This window comes from Ambystoma mexicanum, chromosome 1p (assembly GCF_040938575.1).
Source record: "Ambystoma mexicanum isolate Mex_15411 chromosome 1p, UKY_AmexF1_1, whole genome shotgun sequence".
NCBI lineage: Eukaryota > Metazoa > Chordata > Amphibia > Caudata > Ambystomatidae > Ambystoma > Ambystoma mexicanum.
Genome location: NC_090921.1, coordinates 421451201 through 421468802, shown reverse-complemented (window position 1 = coordinate 421468802; position 17602 = coordinate 421451201). Strand labels below are relative to the sequence as shown.

The 17602-nt window shown below is 44.4% G+C and overlaps 1 protein-coding gene across 3 annotated transcripts in view; it reads right to left on the bottom strand.

Moving 5' to 3' along the window:
• The window catches only part of ARHGEF18 (Rho/Rac guanine nucleotide exchange factor 18), a 1645252-nt gene that overhangs the window by 1292251 nt on the left and 335399 nt on the right, over positions 1-17602 (bottom strand). The gene's annotated exons all lie outside the window — the stretch shown is intronic.

Below are 17602 nucleotides of genomic sequence, written 5' to 3'. Positions count from 1 at the left end.
TTGCCAGGGATGAGAAGGTCCTTCTTCTGGATTTTCTCCGAAGCCTTCTCCTACCATGTCTTCCAGACCTTCCTCTTGGTTCTGTCCTTCTTCATTGTCCACAAAATCATCCTCCTCTTCCAAGTATTGTTCCTCACCAGTGAGGTCATACACATTATGGATGTCAAAGGCTGTATCCTGCCTCGGGTATTTGGCCCTGGGGTCCTCCTGAGGCCCTTCTCTTATTCTCTTGGGAGTGGGAGGGTTCTGGGTGTACATAAACCTCTCCATTCTCTCCATGCAGAGATGGAGCCTTTCCATGGTTTCATGGGGTACCCCTGAGCGGTCTAGCGGTGGAAAATAAGTGTTTTCTTGCTGAAAACGGCTCGACCTCTCCCACAACGTCGAGGAAAGTGTCCCGTCGCCCTCCGAAAAGCCTTCCGGTGTGCTGGGGGTACCCCCGACTGAAGGGGGTAGTCCCTGTTTTTCTTCGGGCTTTTTCGGCGTGTCTTTCGACCTTTGCGTAGCGCTCGACGTGTCTTTCGGCGTACGCTTCTGGGCGTCGGCTACAACGATCCTCGCCAAGCTCTCTGTGACTCGTTTGTCAGCGGAGGGCTGTGGTTTGGACGTTACGGGACGTTACGGGTGTCGAACGTTCTACGGCGGCGTGCGCTCTCTGCTGATGCGCGCCGGCCGATGGTTTGGGGGCGGCGCCCTTATTTGCCGAAAGCCCAGTCGCTGGTCGCGGCTGCGGTTGCGAGAGGGGCTTCGAACCCGAACGGTCCGAGGAGGCCGCCGGTATAACCTGCGTCTCCTTGGGCGCCGATGCTTTCTTCGTCGAAGAAGAGCTATGGGTTGTGTGCTTATGTGTTGTATCTTGTGCGTCCGTGTCGCCGGGGTGTTCATCCCCATAAGCAGGGCGTGAGCCGAGCCCGTCGGGGCCGGGGACAGACGACGAAGAGCGCGAGCGCTCTTTAGAGGGGTGTACGACTTCCGTAGGGGAGGTCGTGTTATCACGTTCCTCGTCACTGTCGGTGGTAGCAGCGGCGGGTGAAGACCCGGCCTTCGACATAGCGTAGGCCACCCACCTCTTGACCCTACGGTCTTTTAGAGTCTTTGGCTTTAGAAGCCGACAAGCCGAGCAACCCTCCTCTACGTGATCGAGGGGCAAGCAGCGGTTACACCGTGAATGCTTGTCCTTCCAAGTAAACTTGCCCTTACAAAGTGGGCAAAACCTAAAGGGTGTCCTCTCCATAGCCGAGGCAATAAAGCGTGAAAACTACCCCAAGGTAAAGAAAGGGGAAAAGGAAAGGCATTCTCAGAAAAAGAATCAGATGTCCCACGACCCCACTCTCCCTACTGTATTTGGCCTGCGAGGCCAGGCCACGTGTTCGGCAACGCCGACGGATCTCCTCCGCTCGTCCCCTCCGTCGAAGATCTTGCTCGGCGGAGACAGCTTCACCACTGCGTCGAGGGAGGGATCGATATATTAAATCTTTAAACAGGAAAAGACGACCAAAGGTCGAGGAGATGGAATGTGCAATGTCTCTCGAGGAGCTCCGCGTAAAGGCGACCAGTAGCTGGGCGGAAAAAAACAATCTGAGGGACCTCGACGCGTGAGGGATTGTGGGTACAACACACGTCACTATAGGGATAGTATTTCAGACACGCCCGGTCGACGTCCCTTTTCGACTACGAAAAACAAGATGCAATACTCCGCAGTGACCACTGGATGTCGGACCTATGCACAGCATGTGATTCTAAGCAGATTAACAAGCATCAGAAATATATATATATATATATATATATAAATCACACCCTTCCGAGACCTCTCAGCAAGCTGCATCAGGCAGTCGCAGAAAACTATGGCCTTTTGCAGTGCTGTCATAGGACTAAGAAGGATTCTGCTTAATTTCAGCTGTAAATTGTGATGCAGTGTAATAAAAATGTATTAACTAAGTATGCCTTTAGCAGTAAGCGTTTACTCGCATCTGTTTTTTGCATCGAATTCCTGTTAAAACGACACCTTTCCCAAGCACTTCCATCATTAGCCTGGGTACACATACCATTTTGCAGCCATTGCCATCTTATAGCCAGGCAGTACCATAATGGCAGTAACTGAGCAATTGTCATCCCATACATACACCAAAGCCGTCGGCTTTGCCAATTCGGTTTTAGATAAACCATTGGAAAGAAAACATGCCAGATTCTTTGTTTCTACATTTTTATCTGGGTCCTTAAGAAGGCCAATGCCCTTTGCCTGACGCGCAGAATACGGTCGAGGTAGCATTTTTGTTCACGCATCTTTTCCAAAACAACTGCCAGAAACTCAGCTGAGAGAAAATTGAAATACGCCATGGTTGCTCATATCTTTGGCACCTGGTTGTTTTCATTGCAGATGGTTTGATGAGAAGTGGCAGAAACCGAAACTGGGTCGGCGACTCTGCAGGCATGTCATACTTGGCATGCATAAGCAGCAACCAACAAAGACAAACAAGGTTTCCGAGTATGGAATTTCAGCTTGGTGATATAACACGTGTATTGTTTGGTTTCCTAAAACTGTACAATATAAATGCTAATTTCATTTCCATCTGCTTTTCTGATGATGGGATGAAAACAAATTGAATGGGAGTTGGGTTTGGCATGGTTTTACTGTAGCATTAAAATAGAAAACGCCACCTCTTCAAAGCAACGTATCGGAGTCGTATTTTCGGAACCATTAAAACACGTCTGTGCCAAATTGACCGTAACCCACGCATTAGTTAACACCCACGTCTGTTCCATTGTATGACATTATTAAGAGAGAGGGTTTGTAATGCTTGTAAAATTAACAGGATGGCATCAGGGCTGAGACTTTAAGTACTTGCATGGGGTTGGAGGCAGTGATATAAAGTTATTCTCAAGGTCTTCTCCCTGAATGGAGCAACGTGGTCAGGTTTGGTAATATCCATTCATCAATTTTCTGATGAAACCCACATCTATTTCTGGTCATCATATCCCTTGGATGTAGGCTTTTCACATATCATTGAAGACTGGCTGAACGATGCATCACTTCATAAAGCTAAATCCTGTGAAGACCATCATTTTACTAATCACTTCTCGCACATCTCATCCATCCCCCACCACTCGTTCACGACTCCGTTCCCCTACAGTGTTCACTATGCATTATCATCCACTTGCCCACTTGCTCCCCCCACATTCCCGTGAACTACTGGGGTTGCCCCATTAGATTCTGTACAATGAAAGAATCATATCTACTGTATTTTACACACACAAGCCCATTCAGTCATGGACTTGGGCAAATGTCATAACTCCGCTTACGGGGAGCTACACTAGTTTACCTTACACTTGGCTATCAAATTTGTTGCATGGCCTTCAAGGAGCTTGCTCTTAGTCAGACCACTTACTTAGGAGATAAGATGAACGCCACCCATAACAGTTATTTTGAACTCTGAGATACACAAGTTCACTAGTCAGCTTCATATTGCAGACTGGAGCTGGCCTCCAGTCTGCAATACTCCACATCAAATGGAATCCAATGAAGCCCTGATTTAGTCTCATTCCAAAGATAAATTAAAAGCCTTTTAGTTCGTTTTTTCAAAATTAGGTAGTATGGTTTCTGAATAATTTATTTCACTATGATCCCAATTTTATTTGAGCTCTATTTTTAGGCCATATATTTGTTTTTCCTCTGTATATGGCCATCGGTGGTCATCAGGTTTTCCTTTTCTTTTACACTGTATAGACCCCCAAATACAATTTTAAACTACCCCTGTAGGAAAAGAATTGATTTGTAAACTATGAAAATATTTGTTCAAAGAAATGCGTAAGAAGGTGCACATAGGAACCTCAGCCTTAACTCTAGTCTGTTTACTTCTAATACGGGAGCACATTTTTTTAGGAAAAATAAAATACTATCACTGGAATGCATTTTGTAGAGAAAACAAATGGTAGTATTCTGGGCATTCATGCTCTACGGGCTAAAAGGCAGCGGAGGAGACAGACTCCTGTTGTTTGTTGTCCTGTAAATCCCTTCATAGGTCAATAATCCGATTGATGTGCCAGGAGAAAACACCAAATAAATATCCATGATTTGGCCAGTAAAACCTATGTATTGTGGGAGGAAGGGGTAAACCGTAAGGAGGAAGAAAGCATAGTACACAATCTGCTATTTTAGGAGGCTCACAGCGTTGGTCGCCACAGCCCAAGCTATACAAACCTTTCCAAAAAATATAATAGCAAACTATGATTTTTGGGGGAAAAGTTTCGTGAACTTTGGTCATGGAGGGGGAAAGTGATGTGTGGGGGTCTAAAATTGCAAAAATCTTTTTGAACATTTAAAAAAGGCATACAGTATAGCAGCACACTGTTGAATTCCCCGACCCTGTTGAAGGCAAAAGAATGCAGAAGAATAAAGCCAACCCTTTACAAAACACATTTGGCCCTAGCAGGGTTAATTTATTTTTTAGTCAAATCAAATTCTTTAATGTGATATAGATTGAAAATAAATTCAAACTTTACACATATTTCATTTACAAACACAACATAAACATAAAACCATATATATCAACATCAAATATTAAAACCGTTTCAAGAATCATAAGTTCATCAGTATACAATACATGTTAAATTTGAAATAAAATAAGATAAACAGATGACTAGGCAGTTATTATTCAGATCTAATTAGAGACCTAAGCCTAATTCAGTCATTTGCCAGACATTATAAAGTGCTATGAATAGGTGCATGTTGCAAGTGTTGGTACAGTAATGTCAGAACGACAGTTCATGGATGGCTAATAGATCATGCACAAATTCACCCAAAAAGTTTATAATCGGCTCCTTCAGGGCCTGGCATTGCGTCAGAAGATGCCTAGCTGTTTCTGGGCACAATAAAGATTTACAAAGCCGACATGTCCGCTCATTAGCAGGGATATTATTCCAAGCTCCTCTATTGGTTAGAGTAGGCAACTGTTCCAACCGGAACAGAATGATAAATCGTCGGAGTCTTCTGGTAGGGCAGAGATATAAATAGGCCTGTGGTTTCATAAACTGATATGTTCGGTATTTCACAAAATTATATGACTTGAGACTACTCAAGTGGGAGAAATTTTCTAACCAATCCCAAAGTTCTACTTTTTTCTCAAGTGCATTTAAAGTTTCATTAGATACACAAGCCCCTCTATGAGTCCAGCCAATGTTGGTAAAGAATTTACTCATATCTTTATAAAAAGGTGAGGTAGTATGTTTTTTAGTTAATTCCTGCTGAATAACCGACAATAAAGGATTTGAGGAACCACTTATCCTCAAATAAAACCCAGCTCTTTTTTTCAATATCAAAGCTTTCAATGAAGGAAGGCCCAATTCCAATCTCATCATAGCCATCGGTACCCCCGGGGGAAGTCCCAACATGCGTCTCCAGAACTTGCCCTCGATCACTTGAAGCCACTCTAAATGAACTGTTAACAGCGACTCAATGCCATATATAACCATAGGGACAAAGACTTGCATATAAAGATGGCGAGTCCCCCATAAGGTGAAACCACCCTGCTTGTTAGTAAAAGATGAAACTAAGGAAATTACTTGTAATGCACGGGTGGTCCGCCCCTGTTTGCATAGTGTATAATCACCTAGTGGTTCTATTTCCACTCCTAAATATCGGTAAGAAGGGGCATAGAGGATAAGATTTTTATGTACCACCAAATTTACACGGGTTACCCTTTTCCTGGTGAATCTGAGTACTTTAGTTTTATCCAGATTAATGGACAAACCATTGGTCCTAGCATAGTCCCAAAGAATATGTGCCGAGCGCCTTAGGCCACCTATGGTATTGTCTAGGACTACCAGATCAGCAGCATAGGCCAAAACGGCACACCGTACATCCCCCAATTTTGGTGGGCAATTGTCCACATCTGTAAGAGCCGCGGGGATGTCATAGACATATAAGTTATAAATAAGAGGTGCTGTAACACAGCCCTGCTTAACCCCCCTATTTTGAGACACATTTCTAGTTGTATTGCCCTCTTGATTAAGTCTAAGGCGCACCGAGGTGTCATGATGGAGTAATTTAAGATAGTATAATAGTCCTGATGGGCATCCCATTGTTTCCAACTTGGCCCAGAGCCGCTCACGAGGGATGGAATCAAAGGCGGCCTTAAAATCAATATAGAGGGCATACAACGGGGGCTGTCCTTTACTAAGCGCTCTAGTGCGTAATATGTCCATTACCAGTAAATTATGAGATGTAGAGAAATCCCGTCTAAAGCCGCATTGGAATCTGCTAAGTATATTGGCATTATCAACCCATTTTTGCAGCTCAGTTAGTAGTAAAGAGGCAAAGAGTTTCCCTGTGATATCTAACATAGATAGAAGCCTATAGTTGTTAGGGTCTGAGCGCCTACCTTTTTTGAATACTGGAATAAGAATGGCAGTTTGCCAGGAACTGGGGATAGTTCCCTGGGCTAGTATCTTATTAAAGAGTAAGGAAAATAACTCCGCCCAGAATACAGAATTATTTTTGATCACAATATTCACTAGCCCATTAGGGCCAGGGGCTCTCGAAGACTTAAGGGAGGCAATTTTATTGAGAATTGCCTCCGAAGAGACATCAAAAGGGGGAATAGTCGGGGCCTTCTCCATAGGTATACTCCAGGACTCCTCTTCTTTCGTATTACGATTTAATAGGAACTCTACCCATGTATTCTCGTCAATTGGGTTGACCATAGGGCCTATAACTTTCCCTCTATTCTCATTGAGAAGTGCCCAGATGCTACTCGAGTTCCTAGCACAAATCGTAGTTATGAGTCGCTGATCCCTGTTATTTCGCTCTATTCTCTTAATATTTTTGATCTCAGCTCCATATAGAGTTTTAGTGGTTCTTAATTTCTCGCGGTACTGGGTTTCAGAAAGATTCAAGGTTTTTAAGCCACGGATCACTCTTCTAAACCCTCTCTTGGCATCTCTGATTTTTCTGTTAAAAGGGGGTAAAATACCTCCCGTTTTTAACATGTGGCCCTTTTTGGCTGAAGCATGGTAACCTGAAAAGCCCGATATCCAGTTTTCAATTTCGTTTATCGTCATATCGTGAAAATCATGAAGGCCCTGTGTGGTGGTAAGTTTGAGAGCTTCAGAAGCCGCTCTGATGTTTTTCTCTGACCATATAATTCTGGTTCCTGAACAATTAGATTGTATATCTCCAATATCCGCTAGGGGAGTGAGGGGGATCGGTATAGATATTGAGCAATGCAGCGCAGCATGGTCACTCCATCCATTAGGCTTAACCCACATATCCCTTACTTTGGATTGCATCTCGGGGCTCATAAATATATAGTCTAATGTACTAAGTGATGATCCATTTGCCCAAGTATGCTTCCCAGGTCTGTCCCCAAAAGTGCGGCCAATAATCATCGCCAAGTCCCAGGTTTCGAACAATTGTAACCACCGAAGTCCTTCATTCTCCCTCTTACTATGGGTCATCAGGGACTTCGCACTAAGACTAGGATTGGTGGGTATAAGAGGGTTGTCAGACATGTGGCAATTAAAATCCCCCACAACAATGATAGCAACGTTGCTAGTTCTTAATGTCCAGGTAGACAGTAAATCCTGTATGGCCTCATGTAAGGTGTCCCTTACTACTGCTCCGGGAGGGTTATACAGATTAATTAGTAGAAATCTGCTACTACCATTTTCAGTAGGATATTCTACTTCCACCGCCAATAACTGGTCTTCAGCTTTACACTGTATTTTCCGTGACTTCATAGTGTTGGTAACCCCCGTCAGCAGGCCACCAAAAGGGCGGCCCTTACAGCCTCGTTTCGCAGGTGATTGATGTATAACAAAACCATCTAACACTAAAGAGTCTAATGACCAAGTTTCCTGCAGACAAATATAGCTGTGTTGCGACAGGAAGGCAGAAGAACCATCTGTCCTCAAAAGATGTGAAAAACCTCTGCAGTTCCATGAGAGTAATGATAGATATCAATGATTTTGCAACAGCTGGGGTAAGGAATCTAACAAGGACTTGAGTGCTAGTTGTACTTCTACCAATAAAGGACTGTCTCCTACTCCTGTATTGCACTCATTACTAGAAGATGATATCCCAACAGGTTCCTCAGAGACAACTGAGAGATCCTTCTCTTGCGGGTCCACATCAATATCAATATCCACCGCTCTCAGTTCTTCTTTGTAATTTCTCAATAATTGCACAATATTAAAAAAAGAACAATGTAGGGCAGATACATTAGGATTAGGACCCGACAGAGGTTCGATAAAAAGAAAATCATCAGATTTTAAAATACGAAGTTGTGGAATGTGGTGTAGCCGAGTTAATAGCTCAGAGCGTGCCAACCAGGAGTTCTTGTTCCTAGGATACAGATTCTTAATGAAGCATATGCGATTAGTCTTGATTTCAGGCACTAGCTTCTGCTGTTCCAAGAGGGCATGCTCAGTCTGGTCCTCCGAGGACTGTGTTTCCGGAGCAGGCTCAAGGTGGGAGGGCGAGCTTACTTCACAGACAGGCCCCGAGTCCTCTAATGCAGTTTCCTCTAGGTCCATGCCCTGGGACTTATCTTCAGGGATTAACCAATCTGTAAGCGGACCTTTTTTTGTTACTGCTCGCAGGGCGGCTCTCGTATGTCTTTTTCTGGCTTTTTTTGAGCGAGTTTCAAATATAGGTCCTGACCCTGCCGTAGGAGATGGGGCATGAGTTATGGCTGACTTATTTTTAAGGGCCTTTCTAGCCATTCTACGTTGTTTACGTGTGAGGGGGGGTTGGGGACGATGTTCCAAATCTTGTTCCTCTGCCTCTGTGGGAGTATCTTCAATTAGGATATTACTATGAGGTGTCCCATGCACCATTTCCCTCACCTTCTCGTCAGCTTGTTCTTCCATCTCCTCGGCTATTAGGAGAGCGTCCGATAGATTAACTTCTGTTTCTTCTCGCAGAATATCCTTCGAGTTTAATGTCATGGAGATAGAATTGGTATTAGATAGGATATGTCCCGTCATCTGTAGCAGTATCTTCAAAGCAAATTGGAGGGAGGCTACAGACGTTTGGAGCTCAGCTAACTGTGTAGCATTGGATTGGGAACCAGTGCTCTCAACCGTCTCGTGGTCCGGCTCGTCCTCCATTGAGGCCATTGCAAGGTTCGGGGAGAGGGATAGACGTTCCCCACTTCCAACTATATTATGTCCCCCTGAATCAATATTAGTGTTATTTTCTTTCAGGGGCGAAGAGACTTTAGATGTTTTCTGTGGAGTGTGTGTCTGCATCCCTCTCTGCATCGTCAAACACAGATCCAAAAGAGAATTATTGTCAATGTCATCAAAGTTAGAAGAATTTAGAGAGGTGCCTCCTAAATTTGCCAGTTCAGTCGTCTCCTCAATTGTAGTTGAATTGGTCTCAGGGGGGGGGGGGGGGGGGGTTTACAGGGAAAAACTCCGTAATAGCTCCCTTAATAATAATAGGTAAGGCATATTTCAAGTTTTTCTTAGCTTTGCCTCCCTTTCTGTGCGTCTCCTTTGGCTCTTTTGTAGCAGGGGTCCTGTTTTTCCGTAAATTATAGATCGAATGCTGCGCTCTTTTTCCCCGCTGCATCGCTGCGTTTTTCTCACTCTTTCAAACGGCTAAGTGCAAGCCGGCTGAAAGCGCACTGCCCAGTCAGATTACAGCCAAAAAGGGGAAGAGCTGCTATCACCTGGTCTAATCCTGCAGTACGGGGGGGGGATTTATCCAACGTAACCCCCAACCCTCCAATAAGGGGAAGCCCGTTAGCAGTAAATACCGGGTCAAAGGCTGTAGCCTGCAGTCCCCGACTTGTGAACCTCTATTGGCTTCTTATTCAGGGCATAGAGAAGGGTACTTGTGGATTTGCACACTAAATATCAATCCCCCAGCGCACCCCAACAGGCTCATAAGTGGAGGATACCGTCGTACAGACACCTCTGGAGCCCAACAAGGAGGCTGAACGGGAAGGAGAAACAATAGTCCTCTATTTGATAAAAATCAAATAGAACCAGTGATTTTAAGCTACTCCCTCCCCTTCGGCTCTTTGGTGCCCACTTCAGCGTAGAGCTGCTCTTACCGCAGCTTACTGCTGCAGTGCTGTGACTGTAGATACTGCTGTTCTTTAAGGGAGCCAAATGCACCAGATGAGCCGTGAGAGAAAATGGGACTGTAAGGAAATGGGAGGAGATAGAAGGAAATATAGGGGGCTGGAGGCCGTTAAGTGGAGCTGAGTTGCGGCAGAACTTTTCGGGGGCAGGGGTGAAGGCATACAGGTCACTAGTATTATCAGTGCCTCTACGGATTGACTTATGGTACCTCAGACAAAGGCAGACAGGGCATATGGTGGTGTGCTACTATCACCCCTTGCCGTGCCTCGTCTCACCTCGCTTCTTTCGCCTCCTTTGCCGCCGAGGGAAAGCGCTTCCTGGTCGCCAGCTCAGTGCAGTGGGTAGCGGTGCCACTGCGATTCAAGCACTCCAATGCGGGCTCCCGGGAAAGCTGCTTTCGCTTCCACAAAGTATGCTTAGCCTCCTCCTCCGCTCCGTGTCCGCGTCCTCCTCTGCTAGAGGAAAGGACCCAATGTGTACGTCAAGCCGCACCAACGTTTGCCGACACTGATTGACAACACAGCGTGAGCAGTGGCCGCTTCCGACGTATGGAAATTCCTTGATGCTTTTCTGGCATAGTGGCATAGACTTAGGGTTAATTTGTTATTCAAATGTTTGCATGGAAGTTCAAAGTATAGGTGAAATTTGGATTCCCCAGAGTATCACCAAACGGGAAAACGGCCAGCAGAACCTGAGGGCAGCAAATGCCAACCAATGGATGCTGCAGAGTAGTGGCATGACGCATGAACTGCAGGTAGGTTCAGTGTACTCGGAGATGGCCTCTCAGTACTGGAGGTGGGACATTGTCCACAAAAAGGATGCTGGGCCATGGTTGCAAGTCATACCTTTCAGTTATGCCAGGTAGAGTCACTGTGGCGAGGACCTTGCCAAAAGCTAGGTCCATGGTGCAATGTCTCCAGGGCATGCCCTGAAGATAATTCCAGACTGGGTTGCTTTCGAACATGCCCTACAGATATCTCCGGACAGGGTCGCTTTCACCACAGGGCAAGGCCTTCAGGCATTTCTAGTGGGGTCTATACGAGGGAAAATCCACTACATGGGGAAAGGCCAGGGCCCATAAATACTAAAGCAAGTCACAGCAGATTAACCTTCACAGTTTTCTGTTACAGTGGCTGGCAAAGACTAGGGCTCCAGATAACATTTTAATTTGGGAGTATGTACTCCCTACTTGCCGAAGTTAGGAGTTCGATGGGTTTTCTTCCTATGCAGGTGGCTTCAATTTAAAGTTTTTCGATTTGACTTATTCTTTTACGCCCCCCACATCCATTTCCCTTTGCTTTCCTCAGGGGAATACACCCTGAGCTTTCAAGTTTCAGTCACCATCCCACATACTCCAACTACCCCTCTCCCAACTCCCCCAGTCATCCATTTTTATTTGGCACTTTCTAAACAGGATTTCATAATGCCTTCGAAAAAAAGGGGAGCTTGCCAAATTTGAAGAGGCATTCGACCAAAAAGCAGCTCCTGGTCCATTGGGATATTTTAGGAAAGTAGAAATAAGTTTGAAATTTAAAGCACATGTGTTTTTGTTGCAGCATACTTTCTTTGCTCCCAATAGATAGTAAAATCCTATAGTGCATCCTCAGATCAGATAGAGCGGAAGAGTAACCAGTGTGGGCAACAACAAACAGGGGGAAGACATGCCTTTCTGTTATGGTCTTTTTTGTTGTTGTATTCAGGGGAGGTATTGGGCTAGAACAAGGCAGTGCTGCCAAAATGTTTTGGCAAAACACTGTTCGTGCAGGCCCCAGGAACACAGCCCAAGAGGCCCCCGCCCCATGTCGAGGAAGCTCTCTGGCCGTGACTGCAATATTCTACTTGTGCACTGCTTCAATGACCACAAGCTGTATTGGAAAGTCACCCTTTCTCTCAATAGGACATCCCAAGCCCGAATGGTGAAATGGTCCACAGAAGTACATATGGCTCGTACTTTGCAGACATTTTTCTATTATGGTACAATTGGTTTATCTGCAGGGCTTCAGAGAACACACAAGAATCTAGCTCCATGCTCAATGGGATCGTAAGTCTACAAGTGGTCTGACCCAGGCGGCATGAGGAGGCAAACTACTGAAGGAGGGAGGAGGAATATCTAAAATGTAATCAAATCACCTTGGATGTGACGAAAGTTACCCAATCCAGTGGTGAGGCAGGAGTTTCAATAAAAAGGAAAAAAGCAAAAAATAAACGTAGTCCAATGTCAATCACGAAATACAAAACGCCAAGTCAAACCAATCCAGTGCCAAAATAGTGTCCAGTACCATGACGTCCACAGAAGTACCAACACCAGTGGAGAATCCAAAAGCAGTAGCCAGGGAAAAAAAGCCAAGGTCAAGAACATGAAAAACACTGCAGCTGCTCGCAGGGAAAAGCCAGAAAACAGCTTACCTTGAGAACACCCACCCAGAGTTAATCAGTGCTTTCATATGAGAACGCAGGCAGACCATGGCATGCGACATAATCATGCCCGTTTATTGAGCGATGTGACAGACATCACATCCGCCACAGCGCACTCTGGTAATCCCAGGAAATGTACAGAAGCGCAGCAAGAGATCACAAGGCACTCGCCAGGCGAGTGAGGGCCTTTCTCTGGGCGAGAAGGCAATTCCTGAAAGGAGCCTGCATTTTTAAAGCGTCTCCTTTTGGATTCGGCATACTCAGTGCCCACACAGCCTGCCCTCCTCTACAACTGTGCCACTACACAATCGTCATCTTCAAGGTAGTATTTTTAGTATCATAATCTGGAAATGGATTTCAGTACTCCTATAGATGGGCAGGGCAAGGTTAAATGTACATAGACCATGCCCTATGCAAATGTGGTAGGGCTGCCTGGGTTAAGGCGTTCTGAAACGCTAACCTTGAGTTTTGAGCATAGTCAACAGTAATCCAATAACATTATTAGGTGCATACTGCAACTGCCCAGAACTTCAATTCATTATACACAACCCAGAAAACGGATCCTGGTGCAGGATGGAAAGTTATCCACTTTCAAATTTGTAGAAAAAAAAAAAAAAAACAACTGCAAATGGAATTTCACTCCTTTCCACCAATGAAACAAAAGGCTCGATAACATCACAAATATAATCTTTATACGCCAATAACATCACTAAAGGCATTGGCACATTCTTCTGCTAGATCTTAATATTTAATTTTGTTCTTAATGTGCCAACGGTCGTCATGTATGTTGTTTAGGCCCGAACCATTGGACTGGAGTTAATACTGTAGTGTGCGCTTATTTTCCATAAAAAGCGTAATCTTCTGCATGAAATATGGTTTGATGCAAAAGCAAGGACATGGCATACAATGCATCCACCATGATGTCGGGTGTGCTTCGTTAGGAAACGGGCAGAACAAGAATGTCCATCTCCTGCTGAAAACGCCAGGAGAGTTTCATGGCGTCCCTTCTCCCCTGATCTTCCATTGCTCTTTAGAAAAGTGGACAACAAACTCCCAGATGTAAAGCGGATGACGTAGGAATTAGTTTAGACTGTTTTATTTCTGATCAACTACTTCAATTTGCCACGACAGGAAATATAACGCGAATCGTGGCAAGTGTCTGTGGTGGGAGGATCATCATGTTGCGATACCCTTGGGCAAGAACAAAAAGCCATTGAAAGCCAGCTTTCGAGTTCCCCCAATTATTCACAGACACGTCTTCGAAGTATAAGCAGGTACAGCACGTTTCAATCTGTGTGGCTATCCTGCTAGAACCGCTTTCAAATACTGACTATTCCTCATCGAGGAATGCCTTGCGAACTCAAAGGCAAGTCACGTTGTAAAAGGGCCTGAGGCAACAGTTTTAAGCACCCACAATAAAAGCATGAACACTAAACGCCGTCAAACGTTTAAAACAAATAGTTTTTATAACATTGTCCATGGACCTTAGGATCAGTTCACAACAAACAAGAATAATGTTAATTAATGGCAACACTTGCTGCTTCGCCGCTTTCCAAGGCCTACAAAAGGGTTGCCATACCAGCATGCGAATGGTATGAAAACCACTGCCTCCTTTGACGATCCAGGATTAAAAGAGGGCAACAGGTTTTTCACTCAGAGCACCGAATATGCTTTGAAGGCAAATAACTACTTTTGGCAGATAGTCCTACTCCCCAACTATTGCGCACAATACTTGTAGCTGTGCCTTCAGAAAACTAAAGAACAGAGTTACATGGGAAGCACTCCCCTAGCCACACCTTTCAGACCAGGTGAATGACGTGCTACAAAACCCATTTGCCATTTTCAAACTTCAAAAAAGCTGTCAAGCATTTTAGCCATCCGACACATTTTAATTATGCATCATGTACTTTTTGGATAGCAAAATTAGCAAATGAGCATTGTAGGACTCACTGAACTTTTTGTCAGAGGCGGCGGAGTTCACCCTCTATATAGGACTTGCGTACATATACACAAATCCAAAAGGGTATCCTCAATGTTTAAAATATCACACGTTGCTGTGTGAACAGGAGCACTAAGCAGATCGGTGAACCATTATTCAATTATACACTTTAATTTCAATATGCAAAACATTGCTAACTCACTGAACCGCTTATAAACTATTGACCTTCATATCCTGTCTCAAAGTTCTGTGATGCTATGCCACCCAAGACTACACAAATCAGGTGTCCCACGCACAGTACCATCACTCAAGGTCTACACTACAAAGCAGGAGTACAACTCGAGCACAAGAAGGAGTCCCACCGTGTTGGGCGTTCTCTATTAGGTCTAGTGTCTCCACGATTGGTGATCTAGTTACTTGTAGAAGCAGAAAGTGACAGACCACACTTTATTCTGGACAACTATTTTTTTTTAGTATAAAATCAATTTCTTGAAGAGTATGTAGGTTTACATAAAATGTGTAATTCCCAAAAAAAAAAAAAAAAAAAACACGACACTTGACGAATAAAAACAACACTGCAATCCATAATTTCTTGCTTCATCCATAGGACAATACACTGATGTTTCAGTCACAAAATACTCAATTGCCTTCAGATGTTTTAGGTGGTTTATACTGATAACAGAGCCATTAGGCATGTTTAGGGCGAAACTTACATAAAAAATACCTTTGCTTGAGGTCCCAATCCACAGATTGGGTGTGGATATTGGCGCAATGGCCGCCCCTTGCTCATCTCCACTGGGATTTCCACCCAGGCGCCCTTAACCATTGGTTAGTAATACCGAATGGTAAACCAGACTATCTATTTTCTCAGATCTAATGCTGCTGGAGAAGGTGGGGGTTCTCCAAGACGTTTGCTCACCGACTCCCTCAGGGCATCCTAGCTGTCACTACTCTAGTCCAGATTAGATTTTTATAGGAAATTGGGGGCAGTGGCCTGCACTTACTCTTGGAATCGTCCAGACCACTCACGCCCACCCACACATAGCCATTCTATTCTACTCCCTTCTTCTCCCTTTCAGCCTTCGTCGTTTCTCTCAGCCCTTCTGCCTCCACCCTTACGTTAAATTTGTTCTTCCTCCCACTCTATTTTTACACTCATATTACTACTCGGACTCCTCCCGTTTCTACTGATTCTCCACACTCCTACTACCACTTTCTCCTCTCACCACTACCACCTCTCGTTCCACAACTACTACCTCACTATTCCTGCCACTACTCACCTACCACGGTACCACTCTGCTCATAACACTACCCCACTAGTAAGGGATGGAGCGAAATTCGGCTTTGAGCAAGTATTCAGCCCAATTCCAGCTGAAAATGAGATATTCGTCTTCGGCCGAATGCTTAAATAATGAATACTCCAAGCCGAATAGTTCCCCTTCACAACACATCAAGTACTGCTTTGACTGCTGTGCATGGAATCCTTCAGGCATGTCACGTTTATCCTTTAAAAGGGATCATTAAACACACGTTGCTGTCAATTTATTGACTGAGCACTGGCAGAGAGGAGGTGAGAAAGCTAAAAACTCCCTGCCCTTCATTTGCTGGAGAGGCAGACTTGCATCTTGTCTTTTGCTGGGGTTGTCTTTTGCTGGGGGGGTGGACGGGGAAGTGAGCTGAAGCAAAACAGCTCTAGTCTTCCGTGTACTTTGCAGTTGAAAACCACTATCAAAAAAATAAATTCTTCAGGCACGTACTGATTTGCCGATTACCTGTGTGAGAAATTTGAGTTACAGGTTCCAATTCCATATCCAAATAATATAATTAAGTGGATTAATATAGCTGTTGCAGAGATCCAAGTAAGTTTCAAACCCTGAGAAAATAGCTCAGGAAGAAACAGACCTGCAGCAAAGAACTGTATTTGACGTGCAGGCCAAGTTTATTAAGAAAGTATGATGGCTTAGTGGGAGTGTGCCTAGATGTGCTAGTGATATTGAAACATAGGTTACAATTCCTGCCCGCCAAATTTCTCATGTTGCCAAAACGGGTCGCTTTGAATTGAGTAAAAGTGACAGATGTTACTAAAGAACATGGGTATTTTTTTTTTTAACCAAAATGCCCTCGTCTTTGGCAACAGAAATATTCCTCCCAACATTAGAGATAAAAAAGGGATATTTGTGTAATAAAGACGAGGAGATACAAGTTTACAATTTAGAAATATTGGACCAAATGAACGCACAAGTGAAACAAATAACTAAAATAAACATGCGCATGCCAATGAACACCTTAACTGCCTAGGGTTTTCACCCCCAGTGCTGAGCCCTTTTTTGTACTTCAGTAGGTCACATTCAAACCCTTGTAACCTTTTTGTTACAAGTGACATCCTGGGCAAATTTGCACCCTTTCCTTACCACATGTAGGCAGTTGAAAAATGCCACCAAGAATTCCTAGTTTGCTGCAAGGGGTGGGGGGCAAGTGACCAAATATAGTGTTTTTTCCAGAAATGTCAATAAAATGATGTACAAAGAAGCCTGTGTTTTTTCCCTGTAAGATCTAGGAACAAATGGTTTGCAGTTCTGAATTTGCCATCATTTTCCAAGCTTTCAGGAACAGGTTGAGTGGAAACAATGTAATTTTTTCAATTTTTTCCATTTTTTTTTAATAGAACATGCTTGGACAGAATGGAAGGGAAGGGTAGGAAATCTAAACAGGGAAAAAAGAAAGGCATACATTTCTAAAAGTAGACAATTCCAAGTTCAGGAAGGGGTCATTTGCACAGGTCAGGCAACAGCTAAATCCTGTAGTTGGGGGAAAAAGTGCACTGTACTGGGCGCAAAGGGAAAAGGCTAAACCACTGGTACAGCAAACGCCCTGGGGAAGACTGGCTTTGGCTTTGTACACAACCCACAGATTTGGGCCTGGGGTGTCGTGGCTACCAAGGAAAACAGGGTACTCCATGCATTTCTGAAAAGACAACTGTGGGAATTCAAAGAGGTCTGACTTGCGCTAATCACCCTAGAATGTATTACCCACAAGGCCCGACAAAGTCCAAAATGTAGGGGAATAAACACAATTTTGAGATTTGCCACAAGGAAACCACCGAAACACGCTGGCAACACCATATGTCCTACCTTCCCACAAGTCCAGCTGTGGTCCCAG